Source organism: Lactuca sativa, chromosome 3, assembly GCF_002870075.4.
Source record: "Lactuca sativa cultivar Salinas chromosome 3, Lsat_Salinas_v11, whole genome shotgun sequence".
NCBI classification, from domain to species: domain Eukaryota; kingdom Viridiplantae; phylum Streptophyta; class Magnoliopsida; order Asterales; family Asteraceae; genus Lactuca; species Lactuca sativa.
In genome coordinates, this window is record NC_056625.2 from 51,347,189 (window position 1) to 51,366,132 (window position 18,944).

The window sequence follows — 18,944 nt, forward strand, 5'->3', positions numbered from 1 at the left end:
GTAAGCTTGAGAAGTCCATTTATGGACTTAAGCAAGCATCTCGCTGATGGAATCTTTGCTTCGATGAGAAAGTCAAAGAGTTTGGATTTGTACGAAGCAAAGATGAATCATGTGTATATGTCAAAGCCAGTGGGAGTATAGTAAGCATCCTTGTTCTATATGTCGATGACATATTACTCATAGGAAACGACATCCCGACTCTGCAGGAGGTTAAGTCCTGGCTCGGGAAGTGCTTCGCTATGAAGGACCTCGGAGAGGCTTCTTACATTTTGGGAATAAGGATAGTATGAGAAATAAGTAAGAGACTAGTTGGACTTAGTCAGAACACTTACTTAGAGAAGGTACTAAAACGTTTTAGTATGGAAAACTCGAAGAAGGGAGAATTACCGATACAAAGTAATGCCAAGTTGAGTAAGACTCAAAGTCCGAGTACCGAAGCTGAGATAGCAGAAATGATCCGAGTACCATACGCTTCTGCGGTTGGCTCAATCATGTACGCTATGACCTGTACTCGCCCTGATGTAGCCTTCGCTTTGAGCATGGTTAGCAGATATCAAGGGAATCCTGGCAGAGCACATTGGATTGCGGTGAAGAATATCCTTATGTACCTTCGGAGGACGAAGGAATGGTTCTTAGTCCTCGGAGGGAGTGATGACTTGAAGGAGCGAGGGTATAGTGACGCCAGCTTTCAGACTGACAGGGACAACTACCATTCGCAGTCGGGCTGGGTCTTTACCCTAAATGGAGGAGCAGTAACTTGGAAAAGTTCCAAACAGGAAACCGTAGCTGATTCAACGTGCGAATCAGAGTACATTGCAACGAGCGAAGCGTCGAAGGAAGCAATATGGCTGAAGAACTTCATTGGTGATCTTGGAGTTGTACCTGCCATAGAGGAGCTCATGCAGATTTTCTGTGATAATGAAAGAGCGGTTGCCTTGACCAAGGAACTGAGGGATCATGGTAGATCTAGACATATCGACAGAAAATATCACTTTATTAGACATCGTGTAGAAGAAGGAAAACTCGTAGTGAAGAGGATATCATCAGAAGATAACCCAGCAGATCCGCTTACGAAGGGACTGAGTAGGGTTAAGCACTTGCAGCATGCTAGGAGTATTGGGCTGAATGATGATATTAACATAGATTAGATAGATAGTATTAGGAACGTGTAATAGATAAATGTAATTAACATTTGATGATTAAATAAATGAGTTTTATTTATGAGTAATGTTACTGTCTTATGTTAATTGTTTAACTATTGTTTCTCTTTGCATGTTTTGACTTCCAGAATAATTGAGTTTATTAAGAATAATCGAATTATTCAAATTGTCCACAACCGTTCATATGTTGGAAGTAGATATGAATGAAGATTGTCGTGAATTGGTGCGTAGATTGTCTTAATGGTATTAGACATAGCAAAAGATTGATGTGACGTTCATGAGTGCTTATGAACTAGTTTTGAGCATTGGAACAAACCCGCGCTTGCTGGAATCACCTTATGGAATATGATATAAAAGGATGATCGCAAGACAATAATATCATATAGTCTTAAAACCTAGATATATGGTTTGTTATTTATTAATTGATTGTACATTGATAATGCGAAAACGCATCAGTAACTCGGTGTTATAAAACGCATTGTTGTGTATAGTTGATTAATAAATAAGTAAATGCATATAAGTCGAAGTTTATCTATAACTTTTATCCCAAGAGGATAAAAGCGATATCTCGGCCGCTCGATGGTTTGATTTGACTTATGTGCCGGGCTCGGTCAGAACTGAATTGATGTGTTCGATTAAGTTCTATGTCAAATAAATCAAAGATCGAGAAACCTAAATGCTTGACTAATTATTCCATAGAATTGTCAGCATGATATCTAACAGAGGACTGTACGATCCCTTATCTAAAGGACAAGATTGATTAGATCAGAGTTGACAGCGACTTTGAGAGCTATGATTGCAAATCGAATTGTACTTCTGCATATAGTTACTAGACTTATCCAAGTGGGAGACTGTTGGAATAGTGTCAAAGGCTGCAACTATATTAGGCAAGTATTTGACCCGATTGTGCATGGTCCTTTTGGGTTGCCTTCAACATAGCAACTTCATAGGATGATTTATTAAGAGAGAATAAATATTATTAATATATTATGAGAATAATATAAAGAATAATAATATTGTTATTTGATTAATATAAGTCATAGAATTAATTAGAATTAATTTGTTGACTTAAAGAGATTAATTAAATAAGAGGGTATAAACTGTCAATTGTTTGATAATTACAGTTTAGACTCTAAATCCTTAAGAGATAGGGGTTGGACGAATTCTGGAGCTAAGGATAGCTCAAAATCGTCCAAGGCTTATCTATGGTAGGGATTTGGATTGCTTTAAGGAAAGATTATCCAACTAGGGTTTAAGGTGAAACCCTTAAGGAGTCTACAAGTATAAATAGACCCTATGGCCAAGGGAAATTTGCATCTCATTAAGAATAGAGAACCCTTGGCCGATTTCCTCCTAGCCTCTCTCTCAAATCATCTTCTTTGCTATTTGGTGTTTGTAAGCCATTAGAGGAGTGACAATTGTGACTCTAGAGCTCCAAGACAACAAGATCAAGCAAGAGATTCAAAGGTAAACTTCTAGATCTGATTTTGTATTGTTTTATACCTAATTAGTTATTAGAAGTCTTGGATTCAAAGCATGTTTAATTAGAAAGCCTAGATCCAAGCATTAGGGTTTTGCATGCGCACATAGGAAAGTTCTTATGGCTAAAACCCATCACATACAACTATGCAACTGATGTTATTACTTTCCATCTGGTGAATAACAAGACGGTTCGTCTTACCAAGAACCTGTTCATGGACTTCTTGAACATTCCTCATAACCCACCGTTCTTTAAACCCACCAATTCACAGATTATCTTCATGTTCAATGAGATGGGACATCAACCCACTCTTGAAAAGATAAGTGATTTCTGGAAATCCAGTTTGCCATGTATTTGGAATTTCGTATTTGGTATCTTTCTAAGATGTTTGACCGGAAGGAGTGTCGGTCTAGACAGGGGACGAATGGAGGTTTATGCTATGATTATGGGTTTGTACTATGATTTAAGTATTGATTATGGAACTCAGCTTTGGAAGGAGTTCAACAAAAGCCTCGAAAATACAAGTGTTGATAAGGGGATTTCTTGTGCAAGGTACTGGAGTTTAATCTTAGAAAAAGTATACGCAAAAGAAGGAATTCAAGTTCCTAAAGAAGGAGAAGTTGCAGAATTTTCTTTGTATCAGTTTCCAAAAGTTGTTGAAGATGATGAAAATATCTTCACAAGTGTTTCAAGAATTCCTGATGCAATGCTTCGCAAAGTGTCCTCTACTCACAAGGTGTTAGTTCGCTACATGAAAACGTTTGATCCTAATGTGCGAACTAGAGTGTTGCTTGAAGTCAGTGCTGAGTCATCAAAGAAGAAGAAGAAGACTCACAAGGAAGAAAAACATGAATCTTCAAAAGTGTCAAAAGCTGAAGAGGTTGCGAAAGATGAGCTTTCTCTCAAAACTAAGAAGGAGATTATACCAACAAAGTCAGGGGTATTAAAGAAGCTTCGCAAATCATCACACACGACTACTTCTCCTACTATTCGCAAAACTGAGGTGAGTAGTAAGGGAGCTGTGTTTAGAGATGTTCCAGCTCCTGTTTCTCCAGGTTCAAAGAGAAGAAGAGCTCAAGAGGTTGCGAAGCACATTACTCAAAAGCTCTACAAGAAACGAAAGATGATTATTCGCAATGAATCATCAGATGATGAAGTGGTTCCAGAGACTCCACCAGTTTCTATTTCCACAGTGGTAACTAATTCTCTTCCAATTACTTCGTAAATTTCCACCACCACATCCATTCCACTTGAAGTTGTTCCAAACAAATCAGTTCAAGAGGAGGAAATTTTTTCTAATAAGTTTGTTAACGTATCTGATAAGGGGACACCTATCACGAATATTGAACTTACAGAGTCAATCAACTTATCTACTTCATTACCACCATTTTCTCTTCCGAATACAAGCTCAACCACATCATCCATATTTGATCATCCTTTAAAACATCCCTTTACTACGTTGTTCCCATCTCAATCACCTGAAACACCACAACCTATAACTTTGCAAGCTCAGTCTGATGAAGAAACCGAAGGAGGAGGTTTTGGAGGGACATTTGAGGCTTTACATTTCGATTCAGAAGAGGAGGAAGAGATACCTGATCATATGCTTATGTCAGGAAAGCAATTCAAAATCTTGAATCGAAAGTTAAATGCTATTATTCAATCACAAGCCGATTCAGGCACTAAGTCTTCTATTTCGGGTTTAGAGGTTGAGTCAATGATTAAAGCTGCTGAGAAACGAATAACTGACAAAGTTGATCATTCTGACAAGAACAATGAGCTTCACATTCAAGCTCAAGGAAAATCGTTTGATGGTGTTGTTAATGAATTGAAAAATGTTACAAAAGAACGTCATGTTCTTTTTATACAGGATGTCAAAAAGGTTCGAGAAGATGTTAATTTTAAAGTTGAAGAGTTAAAGCAGGAGATTGCAAAAGAGCTTAAAGATCTTAATTCTCAAAATTTGGAGGTGCAAAAGAGGGTTGATGTGGTTGCTGCAGCTCTTAACAAAATTGTCACTGATTATCAACCATATGCTCAAATTATCGAAGCCAAACATAAGGAAAATAAGGAGCAGTTTGATAAACTAATTCAGTTGGTGACTGAATTAAAAACTTTTGTTTCGCAATCTTCTCACCAATCCATCCTTACTCCTGAATTCTTAACTCTTAAAGTCAACACTTTGGATCAAGCTATTCAGAAGGCATTGGCTCCCATCACGAGCTTTACTTCCATATTACCGACTAATGCCCCACCTGCTTTCACAGGGGTGCAAGGGGGAGAAAGAAAAGGAAGTAAAGAAGAAGATGCGAAAACAGTAGGACAGCTTATTTCTACCCAACTTAAAACATCTTTGCCAGTGCTCACAAAGCCAATTTCTTCAACAGTAACTACAACAAAACCAATTACCAAAGGAATTACAATTGGTTCAAAAGAAGGAGGAAGTTCAAGTGCAAAACCTCAAACTGAGGATATTGGAAAAGGAAAAGGGGTAGCCTATGAAAAATCAAAAGAAGAAAAGAAAGTAGAGGCAGAAGCTGAAATGGAAAGATTAAGACAAGTACAGAGTATTATGAGGCAAAGAGAAAATGACCCACCAACAATGAACAAGGGTGATCCTGTGAAGTTATATTCTTATGAGACCATTGAATCCAAAGTAATAGGGAGTGAAATGTTTGAGTTCGAGAAAAAGCCTAGAAAGAGTTATGATGTTGCAAACTCAAACAGAAGTCAACTTGATTTTCCAATAAACGAAATGATGTTTATTACGGCGTAGTACAAGATAAGTTCTGACAATCAAGAAGGATGTTATGTTCGAGAACATGCTTCAAAACTTTCGATATTTCATGGTTCGTGCAGACAACAAGGCATTTGATTTTACCATAGCTGATTTTCCCTTGATGAATCTAAATGATCTCATTCAAGTGGCATTTATTCTTAAAGACATGGAAGAAAACAAGCTGAAAGGATATGATACTGATGTGTTCAGATTCGGTTTCGCACATATCAAGATATTCATAGATAACTACTATGATTGCTTGGCATTGACTAATGAAGAACTTGCATCAGGTCTTGGAAGAAAAGTTATAGTTTCTTGGGAATCAACCTTGCCTCAAACGGAGTTAAAGAAGTATGTGGATGGAGAAATATGCCTTAAACCTTTTGGCATGGTTTTCACAGGAAAAGATACGAAGGGGAAGCCTAAGAAGTTTTTGTTTAAAGTCTCAGAGATAGAAAGATACACCACTTCACAATATACAAATTTCATTGTTCGTATGAATAATTGTGCGAAGAACAATGAAGGAGACAAGAAAGAGCTTAAAAATATAATAACTTGGTATTCAGAAATTCGAAGAACAATGCACTCAACTATTCAGCATCTCACAAACTGAATAGTTTTGACTGTTTACAAAGGGGGAGAATGTAGAGACTAGATGTTGTAAAAGTCGAAATGTTTGTTTCTTTAGTTTCGCATGTTAGTTATTTTACTAAGTCTTCATTTGTGCGAAGCGTATAGTTCAGGACTTAGTATATTTTTTGTACACTCAGGTTTCCTATAAATAGGGACTGAGGTTAGAAGTAGAGATATCGAATGCATGAGTGATTCATTAATCATTAGCAATTTCTCTCTGCTTAGTTTGTAATCAGTTCTTCATTAATATAAGATCTGATTAATATTTACTTTATGTGTTCTTACTTTTCATTCATACAATCATGATTGCTTTCTAAATCTCGATAACAATTCTCTTCAGAGTTTCCTCCTCAGGTTGACTGCTAGGGTTTGAAGTTCCTTCACCACTTGACTCTTGAATTTCTTCAAGGTCAATTTGCCTCCCCCTATTTCCTTGGCTTATGAACGCTCTTTCTCGAAAGACACCCCTCCTTGCTACAAAGACCATATTATCACTGGGTATGTAGAAGAGGTAACCAAAGGATTTTTATGGGTAGCCGATGAAAATACACCTCTCACTTCGATGTTCGAGCTTATCGTGAGTCTCACACCTCACGAAAGCCTCGCAACCCCAAATCTTGATGTGGTCTAGATTAGGAACATTTCCAGTCCACATCTCATGAGGAGTTTTGGCAACCTTCTTTGTAGGGACTAGATTAATGATATTGTAACGACGTGAAAATTTAAAACAAATTTTTAAATTTAAAATGCATACTTTTTATAACACTTTGTAAAACAATATCATTTGTTCACTTTTCAAAACACAACTCCATATTTGAATAATTAATAATCCAGGATCCTCAAAACATAACTCTTCCTCTGGTGTGTACAATCAAGTCGGTGTCGTCCCGCTAACCGGAAAACCTGAAACACATAACACATAACACTGTAAGCACGAAGCTTAGTGAGTTCCCTAAAATACCACATAAAACACATATTAGCCACTCGAGGCTATAACTCTATGGACCCTTTGGTCCTAACTCTGTGGACCTTTCGGTCATAACTCTGTATACTCTGGAACACACACACACACACAACATAAATCACATAGAAATAATGCAGTGCATCACATCACATTAATAACATACAAAATACTCTGTCACATAACTCTAATTGCCACTCTAGGTAAAGTTTAGTGAGAAGACTCACCTTGGATGAAGAACAGCTCTTATAAACACTGATGCCACGCACCGACCTCTAACTCTGTGCCAAACCCATAATTATCTCAATTAGGAGCTAAGTCCAACCTCTCACTATTTGGGTCTAAAGATAGACCACCTACCAACCCATTAATGCCCTGAACCCATTGGGCCCACCAAGGCTCAATAATAAATGGGGCCTCACACGGCCCAAAACCCCAAACTAAAAGGCAAGACCAACCCAAGGGCCCAAAGCACATACATATGATTCTCTGATCCAAGGCTCTATTATGTGAAGCCCGAACCCCAGGCCCAACACTCAAGGCCCAACACATCACTTAGCCCAAAAGCCCCCAGAGGGGTTACGCGGGGCGTACCTCCTTTGGCACGCTCAGCGTACTCAAGCATGCACAAATCTAATCAGGGACCTCAGCCCAGTACACGGGGTGTACTAGAATTACGCTGGGCGTACTCTCAGTTGTGCTTAAATTAATTTCTGGATCTTAACCCATTAAGACCTTAACTCATCTCTTGTATCTGGACTTCCTAACATCTCCTACTTCATAAAGCTAATGACTTTAAGCCTTTGCGTGGCTGAAGAAGTCACAAGCAGACAAAAACACTTATTCTTTTTACCCATTAAGCTCTTATCTCATGCATACTTGGTTCCAACACCCAAGATCCCATTTTTATGACATTACACCACTAATAAGCTCAAAAGGGGAGGGTCTTAGTCTCTGGAGTTTAGGATCTCATCAAGTCTCCACCTTTTTGGGACAAAACCCTAAAATACCCCATTAACATACTTAAAACAAAAGAGAGGTAAAGTTTGAAGCTTTATACCTCAAAAAGAAGCTCCCATCTCATATATGCTTAGATCTAGAAGCTTGGACTCCAACTCCTTCTTCTTCAAGGCTTCCACTTCTCCTCAAGAGCACATAAAACTCTCAAAAGCTCTTAAATACACATACAAGCTCCAAGAATGAAGGACTAGGGTTTTGGAGGGTTTGCTCTCTGAGAAAGGTGGACAGGAATAAGGCCATCTCATGCTTTATATAGGGTCACTTTAAAATATTAGGGTTTTCCTTCTGTGCCTAATACGGCCAGCGTACCATCTGGTACGCCCAGCGTACTAGGTGGCTCTTGCTTAAGGAACACGCGCATTTGTATGGTAAGCGTACGCATACGTACGCCTAGCGTACTTCGCTACCACACTTCTCCACTTTAGGGACTCATCTTGTCAAATATTCAAACTTCCATAGCTTCTTTGATATAACTCTGATTCCAAGGATCCTCATACCTACGGGAAGGTGATGAGATGCCTTACAATTCCAACAACTCGCCACAACCCGAGGCTTCCTCATGCCCGGATCGTGGCCCATGAACCCTAATCATGGACAATTCGAATCAGGATGTTACAGATATGGGCGGCAGTCTCTAAGGCATACCCCCATAATGAGATTGGTAGTGAAGCTCGACTCATCATGGAACGAACCATATCCAACAAGGTTCGATTGCGCCTCTCAGCCACACCATTCAACTGTGGTGTCCTGGGAGGTGTCAATTGTGAGACAATCCCACTTTCCTTAAGATAGTCGAGGAACTCTGTACTAAGATACTCACTACTACGATCGGATCGAAACATCTTAATGTTCCCGCCCAATTGATTCTCGACTTCTTGTTTAAACTCTTTAAACCTTTCAAAAGTCTCTGACTTATGCTTGATTAAGTAGACATAACCATATCTACTATAATCATCTGTAAAAGTCACTTAATAACGATTAGCATCCCTTGTGGCAGTTTTGAAGGGTCCACACACATCTGTGTGCACTAGATCCAACAAACCTTCCCCTTGCACAAGAACCAGTAAAGGGTGACTTTGTCATTTTTCCAAGTAAGTATGATTCACAACTACCATCTGACTTTAGGTCAAATGACTCCAAGACTCCATCCTTTTAGAGTTGGACTATGCGTTTCTTGCTTACATGTCCAAGACGACAATGCCATAATGATACTTTATCTAAATTATTATTAGAGGAATTAATACACAACACATTATTTCCTAGGTTATCTACAACAAACAGAACTTTATACACACCATCACAAGGTAATGCTTTAAAATAAAGAACATTATTAAAGAAAGCATTCATTCCACCAATTTCATTATCCAAAGATAAGGTAAACCCTTGTTTGTACAAAGCATGAAAGGAAATAATATTTCTTGTCATTTCAGGCGAGTAACAACACTTATTCAAATCTAATGTAAACCCACTACTTAGAAACAAAGAATAAACTCCAATCTTGGTGACAGGTGAAGCTTTCCTATTCCCCATGATCAAATTTATCTTTCCATGCTCCACATTCTCACTTCTTCTTAGACCCTGAAAATCAGAACATATGTGAATTCCACATCCTGTATTAAGGACCCAAGAGTTAGAATAGGGTGAGTTATTATACAATATTGTGTAAATACCTGCGTGGTGGGTTTCACTTTCCCACCCTTAATGTCTTGCTGGTACTTTGGGCAGTTCCGCTTCCAATGCGACTTTTCATGGTAATAAAAGCATTCAGCCTCTTTTGGATCAGAAAAAGGAGTGACAAAACCTTTCTTGGTTCCACTTGAAGAGGAGCCATCAAGGGTCTTACCCTTGGTACCCTTTGAAGGGCTCTTCCTCTTTTTCCCTCTACCTTTCCCGATTGACAAGACAGGGTCGGAGTTTGGAGTAAGAGTGGTAACAACCGACTTACCTTTAAGATCTGTTTCAGCGGTCTTTAGGAGTCCTTGAAGCTTGATGAGGGTAACTTCCTCCTTGTTCATGTGGTATGTCGTGCGGAATTGATCATAACACGATGGTAAGGAGTGCAAAATTATATCTATTGCTAATTCCTTAGGGAAGTTCACATTCAACTTCAGCAAACGGTCCACATACCTTTGCATTTTCTGCATGTGGCCCGTGATGGGTTCACTATCCTTCATTCGGGTTGTTATCATGGAGGAGATTATTTCATATCGCTCTTGACGAGCACTCTGATGGTAGCGGTCCATCAAATCCTGGTACATCTCAAAAGGATAGTAGTCCTCATAGGACTTCTGGAGCTCGGTTGTCATAGTGGCCAACATGATGCATGCCACTTTGGTAGCATCTCTTTCATGTGCCTCATATTCAGTGACCTCCTCAGGAGAGGCAGACGGCTCGTGTCACACCCCAAAACCGGAACGGCGGAAACGTTCTGGGGTGGAGGACGTCATGTACAGTATCACAACACATAATAATGGTAAACAAGAAAACAACATCATCCGTTGCATTAATAATGTATTTTAATACAAGAGTGTTCTGTATAGTTTATAAGGCACCAAAAATATGAATCAAAATAACAGATGAGTCTTGAATGTGCTCCATCTTCTCAAAAGCTGGCCTTGGTACCTGTCTACTGATGACCTGAGAATACAAGTTATTTTGAAAGAGTTCATCAGCTTGAAAGCTAGTAAGTTCATAAGTATTTTAGTGTCATTGTTTGTATGGAAATATTTGTAAGTGTTTGAATGTATAAGTTTGCAAATAATTGTTGTAAATGTTTGTAGTAAATGTTTGTATCTCCTAGAAAATCCTATATTTCCTACTAATAGTAGCCTTCTACCAAGGCATCAAAAGTATTGTATGTTTGTTCGTTTTAAAAGTGAGTATTCCTCCCAAATGTGACTATCATTAATAAAATATAGTTTGTACATTATTGTTTATGTGAAGATCACAAAGTAAATGTAAAGGGGAAAATAATGAAGTATTGTAGTATTATGTTATAGTAATTATTGTTGTACCAACTACCTTAAACCAGTTGTTAATTAAGGTATAATGTGATGTAATTGTAACCATACTTGATCGACCTAGTAAAACACGATGCTCAAAGACGTCGAGATGGTATGACATTCATCAACCAAAGACCTGCAGGTCCCAATGTAGCTAGCAACAAGGTGTAGGACGGTCAGTCCAGTATAGATCTATACACGAATTCACGCTCTCTCTTCAGAAGACTCTGGTTACAAGACGAGCCATGACAAAGATGCCATGCCCTGAAGTAGTGCCTCACATTTATGTTATAGTGTGTATGTATTGTATGTAGTAGTGTAGTGATTGTGCTTGCTGATTCTCATCATAGTATGTTCTTTTGTATAGTATATAGTGTGTATGAATTTAATGTACTGGTGTATGTTCTCTCTGTATAGTGTATAGTATGTTCTCTTTGTATAGCATATAGTATGTATCAACTCATGTATTAAATGAGTCTTTGTATGCTTCATTGTACTAGAAATTTGTAAGTAGTATAACCCTAAACTATACCTATTATAGTTTACTAGAACTGTTGTTTGAATGACTTAGTAAGTTTATACACCTTTGCTACCCAAAGGTGTTGGAACTAAAGTAAAAGCTTTATATCCACACATATATACATAATATATAATTAAGGATCAAATGACACTTGGACAAACAACAGAGTACTCTATTTCCACAACCAAACAAGGAACAAGAATTAAAGCGAGTTATCAGCCCTAAGTCCTTCAAACCTTACTTATATAACTATATATGTATTGTACATGGTTTTGACAATATATATAAGTTTAAAGAATTGAAAGTGAAGGTTTGGTAATTAAGAACAAGTTTTATAAGGAGTTTAACATGTAAAGGAGTTTGATAATGATTTTGAAGAAGTTTTGTTGACAAAACAGTTAAAAGTATAGTAAATCCATTTGTTTGATAGTTACAAATCACATGAGATTGATATTATAACTATTATGATTCAACTTGTATTCCCCCCCCCCCTCCATAAAAGCATTTAAAAACATTTAAAAGGTTGATTAAGAGGTATGAACTCACCTGTAGTGAGTGGTTTGGATGAACACGTGGTGTAAGATGCTAAGTGTCAAGTGAAGACTTGAGCACACCTGAGGATCCTAGTTAGCACATAATGACACATATATGCATCTAATTAGTGATTAAACAACTAATGTAGCAAGTATAGACACCCTAGAACATGGAAAACACTTTGATTTGAGTGTTATAAGTACTAAAGGGTTGCATCTAAGGGTTGTAGGGGCGTACCATTGAGTTTACGGTCCATGGTCATTACCACATGAGTTTACGGCCCATGGGCTTATGGCCCAATGAGTTTATGGCCGTAAACTCATGAAAACTAATACCATTTTGTGTTTAAGGTCCTATAGTTCACTAGGAAGTGTTCTAGACTTATTTCCATGGCTTAAGAAAGTGGTTTGGCAACTTTGCACCCAAGAATTAGGGTTTATGGCCTTGGGAGATGCCTTGGCCGTAAACACCTTTCATTCATGCTTTCTTGATGATTTCAAGGTGTAAGTTAATTGATTCAAGTATATAACAAGCTAAGACAAGAGTACTTACAATGTAGAAGCTTGTTAGGGTGTTTAAGGCTTAAGAACACTAGTGTGAGTTCTTGGTGAAATGAAGAACATTTGAAGATCTATGAAAAAGAAAGGATTTCATGGATGAAATCATGTATAACCACTAGATAAGGAGTTGTAACAACAAATCAAGAGAAGAAATGCTTACATTTTTGGAAGATTGGAATGAAGATCTTATGATACTTGAGAGAGAATTGGAGGTTCTTGAACTTGCACTACAAGAAAAAAGGCCTTTTACGACGCTCATTGCGCGTCGTAAATGGCTCAGACGACGCGCAAATGCGTGTCAAGGAAGGCCATGTCATAAAGATAGACGACGCGCATTTGCGCGTCGTCTAGAGACGACGCGCATTTACGACGCGCATTTATGACACGCATTTACGACGCGCGGTTACGACACGCAATGCGTATCAAGGAAGGCCCTGTCATAAAGGAAGATGACACGCATTCGCGTGCCGTAACCTTACGACGCGCGTGTTAATGACACGCAATGCGTATCAAGAAAGCCCCTGTCAAGAAAGGCCATGTCATAAATGAAGATGACACACATTTTTGCGTATCGTAATTTTAAATTAAAAAAAAATTATTTATGGATTTACTTATTTTCATATTAAATTTGCATTTTATGTCACATAATGGAAAATAAAATACCATATACAAATAATACAATGCATTGCACAAAAGTTAATGTTATACAAATAATCATTCGAATAGTAGACAAATGTAATACTACAAATAATCATTCCAATAGTAGACAAATGTAAGATTTCAACATTTTTTATATAATTAACTAAATTATTTGCCAAATTTCCTAAAATACCAACATACTTTTCTATGAAGAGCATTAACACTATTCTTTTCCATCAAAAACTTCAAAACCTGCATAATTAATTTAATGTTTAATCAGCTACAGGTCAATAAGGTAGGTTTAAGCAAAAGAGGTTCATAGTAGTAAGATTTTACTTACCACTGTTGTTAATGACATTGAAAGAAGCAGCCCAACAAACACCCCCTCAGAAGGATTATTACTAAATGAAACCACAAACAAAGTTAAAATGTCAAGTATTTTGTGACAACCCCGGAACCAGGGGCAAGGCTGTTTTTACCCATGGTATGACCTAATACATGATAATAAAGACTTGTTTAACAAAAAGAAAAATGATTTCTCACGTGACATCACTATTAAGAATTGATGAAAGAGGGTACTCCACACTGTATTGCCAACAAGCTTGACACCAACACCTAAAAGCTAGAAAAAACAATAACAGAAATAAAAATAAATGTAAGATTTGAGATAACAGATGCATAATTCACATGTCTACTTTTACCAATTTATTTTATGCAACATATATGCAGCTGACATGAATGAATTATACAACAAGTTAGGAGTAAAATAAGGGATGGTTGCATATTTAGTATGATAAATAAAGAGATTTGTGGCATAAGGGTGCATAAATAATAAAAAGAAAAAAGGAAGAGGAAAGCTGACTTACATAATCAGCAAATTTCTGAATTAGTGCTTTTAACATAATACATAAGAGTGGTCCCGAAGGGATAGCTGGCAGCAAAAAATCTCAGGCAAAAAAAATTCCAGGAGAAAACAGTTAGTACCTCAAAAGCAAAGGTTTTATAGGGTTAGGCATGCACCTGCAAGACAGGGACTAAGATGATAAGTGATGTGAATGGGACATAGTAATTAAAGGAATTTTTGTTACCATTGTTCCATGCATAGTGGTTGGGGTAGAGTGTTTTTCCATCACTGTTAACACGGAAGGTTCCAAGTTCTTCCATGGCTCCATATCCAAACAACAAGCATCCTAGCCCAGTAGAATACCTTCATTAATAGTGGTTCGATCTTACTCTAAATTTTGGTGCATTTGGATGATGATCTTTAGAATCTCCATTCTGATTCATGAATATTCTAATTAATTTGGTATTGTAGAATGTAGATTGGTATCTGCATTATTAAAGTTCATAGGACTTACTACTGACTCACTTTTCTTTTTTTAATCATTAGCCTTATGCAGCTCTCAAAGCTAGAGAATATCTTGATAAGCCTGCAATACATGAGACAATGGTGAAGGTATGTAGATTATATCTTATATTTCCTACACAAATATAGACAACTGTATGCTGATGTCATTATGCAGGTTAGCGCTTATCTGCTTGGAGAATACAGCCATCTTTTGGCCAGACGACCTGGGTGTAGCCCAAAGGACATTTTTGTCATTATACATGAGAAGCTTCCTACTGTATCGTGAGTATTTCTATTTCTATACATCTATGTTTTCTTTTGTGATCATCATCTATTTTTTTTGTTTCTACAGGACTCCAACAATATCCATTCTTCTCTCAACATACGCAAAGATTTTGATGCACTCTCAACCACCAGATCCCGAATTACAAAGCAGATCTGGGCAATATTCAGCAAGTGAGTTTATAATAAATAGGAGCTACACTTTTTTTTGTATATGCAAAATTTGATAATATTTAATTTCACACACATTGACAGATATGAAACATGCATTGATACTGAGATACAACAAATAGTTGTACAGCTATTCATTTTCAATAGCACACTTGCAAAAATTTTTAAACTTTTAAAACCCATCTTAGAAGGACTAAAGGTTAGAAAGGAGAAGTAATGAAGCTATGAGTTGAGAAAAGAGTAATCACAGCAAGGTCTCTAAAACAGACCTGCTGTTCAAAATGGATTTACTCCAAAATCTAAAACAGAAACATAGCTTTAACTAAATTTTATAGGAAACTATGATTATTCAGGATTCCAGAACTATAAAGAACTCCTTCTAACTCCAAAGGATGAATTAAATATGAATTTTACAAAAAGGTGTATCACTTCTGTCTCCAACAAGACAGTCAAGTGAGGTTGGCCAATTCTACACAACTTGTAAGTAGAATTCGTCCATACCAAAATTCAGAGAAGTAAAGGACATACAAATGAAAGTCTCAGAGTTGGAATTGAATGAAAAGCATTTCCCAAGCTCCGGATATAAAATTCACATTGTGGACAATCACAACACTAGTAAAAGCTGGTGACTGCCCACTGATCTGGAGTCTGGATCAATTCTAACCAATTTATAATTGGAAATAACACCCCATCTGCTCCAGATCTTAAATTCATAATATCAGGAACATATAGAAACTTGGAATCACTCTGGATCCTTTTCCAAGCCTTATAAATGATGAAAACAAAATGACATATCAGAACAGACCCGAATCAGACCTAACAGCAAAGATTCCATTCTTGCAGATAGATAAAGTCCTTACCAGTGAGGTTGGCCTGCTTAAGAAAGTTAGCCAACTCAATTTGTGAACTTTGGGAACTGGTTTGGGGTCCGTTTGAGTTCTATAGCTCAAGGTATGATTTTTACAATATGACTATAGATCTGATGGAAAACAGAATCATAGGCACCCGTGATTCCGTTTGAGTTCTATAGCTCAAGGTATGATTCAAAGCCCTTTATTTTAAAGACAAAAGATCTCAAATATACATGATAAGGTTTCTCACGAAGTGTGATCTTATGCTTGTTTTCTATATATAATCCAAAGAAACACAACCATTAATTTAACCAAAAGAAACTCAACACAATTTAGATATCATGATTTGTTACTTACCCCTTTTCTGTCGGAAGGACGAGGTGCTAATTCCTTCTTGGTGACAACATGCCCTTTATTTAGACCCACAAAGAGTCCTGTGTTTGGCTGTTTTGGAGCCATTGGAACCTGAAAACATAAACATATATTAGCGTAAAGCAACATACACTTCACAACAGTTCATCAACTTAGCGTATGCAGTTTTAATTCAATATGACCTGAAAACCTTACAAGCCTCAGACTACAATCAAAATGCGCAATATATATTCTTATTAAACATGAAGCTGATTACAAGATATAAATGAGTTTATGCGTGCCAATAAGTTTGTAAACACCAGCAAGCTTATAAGCACATGGAAAGCATCTCGGAACTATAAGAAGATGCGGGAAAACTAAAAGTACAATGAGGGAAGAAAAACAACCTGGGCAAGAAGAATTTGAGACCAAGTAAACTTTAGTTGCTGTACATTTTACTTGCTTCTTGAAAGAAACCCCCAAATTCTTAACTCCACACCGGAGGAATATCACGTGATGTACGTCAACGAGGATGTAAGCCTGAAGTGGGCCCTCAATTCTACAATAACAAAAAGTGTATCTTGTTATATGTAACAATATGATGAAAACAATGTAAAAGGGGTTGAGTATTGAGGTGGTTTAGTAAATACTTTGCTTTCCAGACGAGATTCTATCAACTTCAGCTTCTCATCTAATTTAAACATCATCAGAGTTGGTTCTGTAAGAATAATTTCATGCAACAAATGTGATAGTCATACTAATTTAAACATCATCAGATTTGTTTCTATAAGCATGTGTAACTATTAACTCGAGAGTAACAACACAATATACTACTTGTCTTCATTTTCAGATAAGGTGCAATGGCGTTGTTGTTCAAGGTAATATCCAATATTTTTCCTATTTTTAAAATTACTAAATTACCAATATCATTTATCAGTGTGCATTCTATTCATTACCTATGTTAATGTTACAGGATCCAACAAAGATTTCAGCGTATCGTGACAAAAGGTTTCCAGGAACACAATAAGAATATGAACACGCACTCCAAAATTCAACAACCGTATACATTGGCAACATGTCTTTCTACACTACTGAAGAAAAAAATGGGATAAACCTTGTTTAAGAGATTTATCAATTTCTGAATCTAAGAGAAAAATTAATATTAGATTTGGAGGCTGATGAAGTTAAAGCAAAGAAGAACAAGGAAAGTTTTTTTTGGAGATTGTAATATGGCCTTATGATGTCTTCCAAACAGAACCGAGGCAGTTAGCCCAAAAGGGTAACACAGGCTCATGTAACCCACAACTTCATCCAACTCATGCAAGTGGTGCACTTGGATTCATGGGATCTATTAATTGACCTACTTAAAGCTCATTGCATACCTCCCAGAGACTCGTTTATTATCTCTAAATATGATAGACAAACTAAACTTCAAGTCAAGAAACCTGCACAAAAAAGTGAACTTATTTTTATCACAGATTAACACATAAAACCCAATAAACAAAAAGAGAATCAGACCATATAAATTAGATATGAAATAGAACAGATAATGCTCATTAGAGAAAAGGAAGCAAAAGAGAACATTTCAATGAATCTAAAACCTATTTCCACTAACAATTAATCTTAAAAAATGAGAAGCTGGAGAGAGAACTAGCACATACCAAAGAGAATTTCCAACTGGGGAAGGAGAAAAAGAAAAAACAGAAAAAAAAAACAGAAACCCTAACCAACCTTGGTTGTTGAGATGATGGTGGAGCTTTTCCCTTGACGCAAAACCCTCCATGGTATCAAGCTCAATCTCTGTACCCTACGATCTGCCATGTCCAAATCTCTCTCATCCTCCAGAGAATCGTCCAACCCAACCGACCTTCATAGCCATTTCCAACTTGATATCATAAATTATGTTTCGACATGAGAGTGTGGGGAGGTTTCAAGAAGAACAGAGCAGAAGCAACAACGCAAAAGATAACATTAGGTATCGAGGGATAATTGAGTTTGATTAAAAAGGTTATAAAACTTGTAATAAAGGAAGACAAACCTCTGGAACAAATAGAGAAGTAGAATGTTGATGGTGATTGACCATGGAGTTTCGAGACCTTGACTTTAATGGAGCTACTGTTCTACTTGATATGGAAATCACTCTAAACTGTACCCCTTTGATCAATGTCATGGCCTGGTGACCAAAAAACCTTCGATTTCACTAAGAACCGGAACCCTAGTTCCAACAATAGTCAATTTTTGGTATTTGATTGAGAGAGAGAGAGAGAGAAGAACGATTGAAAGAAGGTAGAGGAGAGCATGGCGGGGTTTTTAATTTTTTCAGAATTTCATTTCCCCCTTTCCCCCACTATTAAAGGATGGAACGCGCGTTCCATTAAAAAATATAAAGCGACATCCTTAGACGACGCGCATTTTATTATAGGTGCCCTCCGTGTTTTTTTTAGACACTAATTTAAGGGCGCGCAATAATGCGTGTCTTCTATCCTTAAATTTTTTGAAGAGATGACATTTTTCTAATGTCACTCTCCTTTGCGTAACATAGATCAATGAGCGTCGTATTTTGCGCGTCGTAAAAGGCCTTTTTTCTAGTAGTGTTAAAAGGAAGGAATGGTGGAAAAATGATGTAAACTCATGCTTATAGCATGAGTTCACG

The 18,944-nt window shown here is 37.2% G+C and overlaps 2 long non-coding RNA genes across 4 annotated transcripts; one reads left to right on the forward strand and one right to left on the reverse strand.

Moving 5' to 3' along the window:
• Positions 1-14,420: 14,420 nt before the first annotated feature.
• Positions 14,421-17,968, reverse strand: LOC111879351 (uncharacterized). Of its 3 annotated transcripts, none has more exons than XR_008231211.1 (6): positions 17,674-17,968; positions 16,942-16,982; positions 16,699-16,850; positions 16,298-16,405; positions 14,658-14,718; positions 14,421-14,566 (listed from the first exon to the last, which is right to left on the reverse strand). It is a non-coding gene; the product is annotated as an uncharacterized LOC111879351 (long non-coding RNA). The 3 variants fall into 3 exon arrangements; XR_008231209.1 differs by having other exon boundaries at positions 14,422-14,566; positions 16,942-17,009; XR_008231210.1 differs by having other exon boundaries at positions 14,423-14,566; positions 14,647-14,718; positions 16,942-17,009.
• LOC128133014 (uncharacterized) lies at positions 14,654-15,068 on the forward strand. The gene is made up of 3 exons (XR_008231208.1): positions 14,654-14,744; positions 14,812-14,918; positions 14,989-15,068. It is a non-coding gene; the product is annotated as an uncharacterized LOC128133014 (long non-coding RNA).
• Positions 17,969-18,944: the final 976 nt, after the last annotated feature.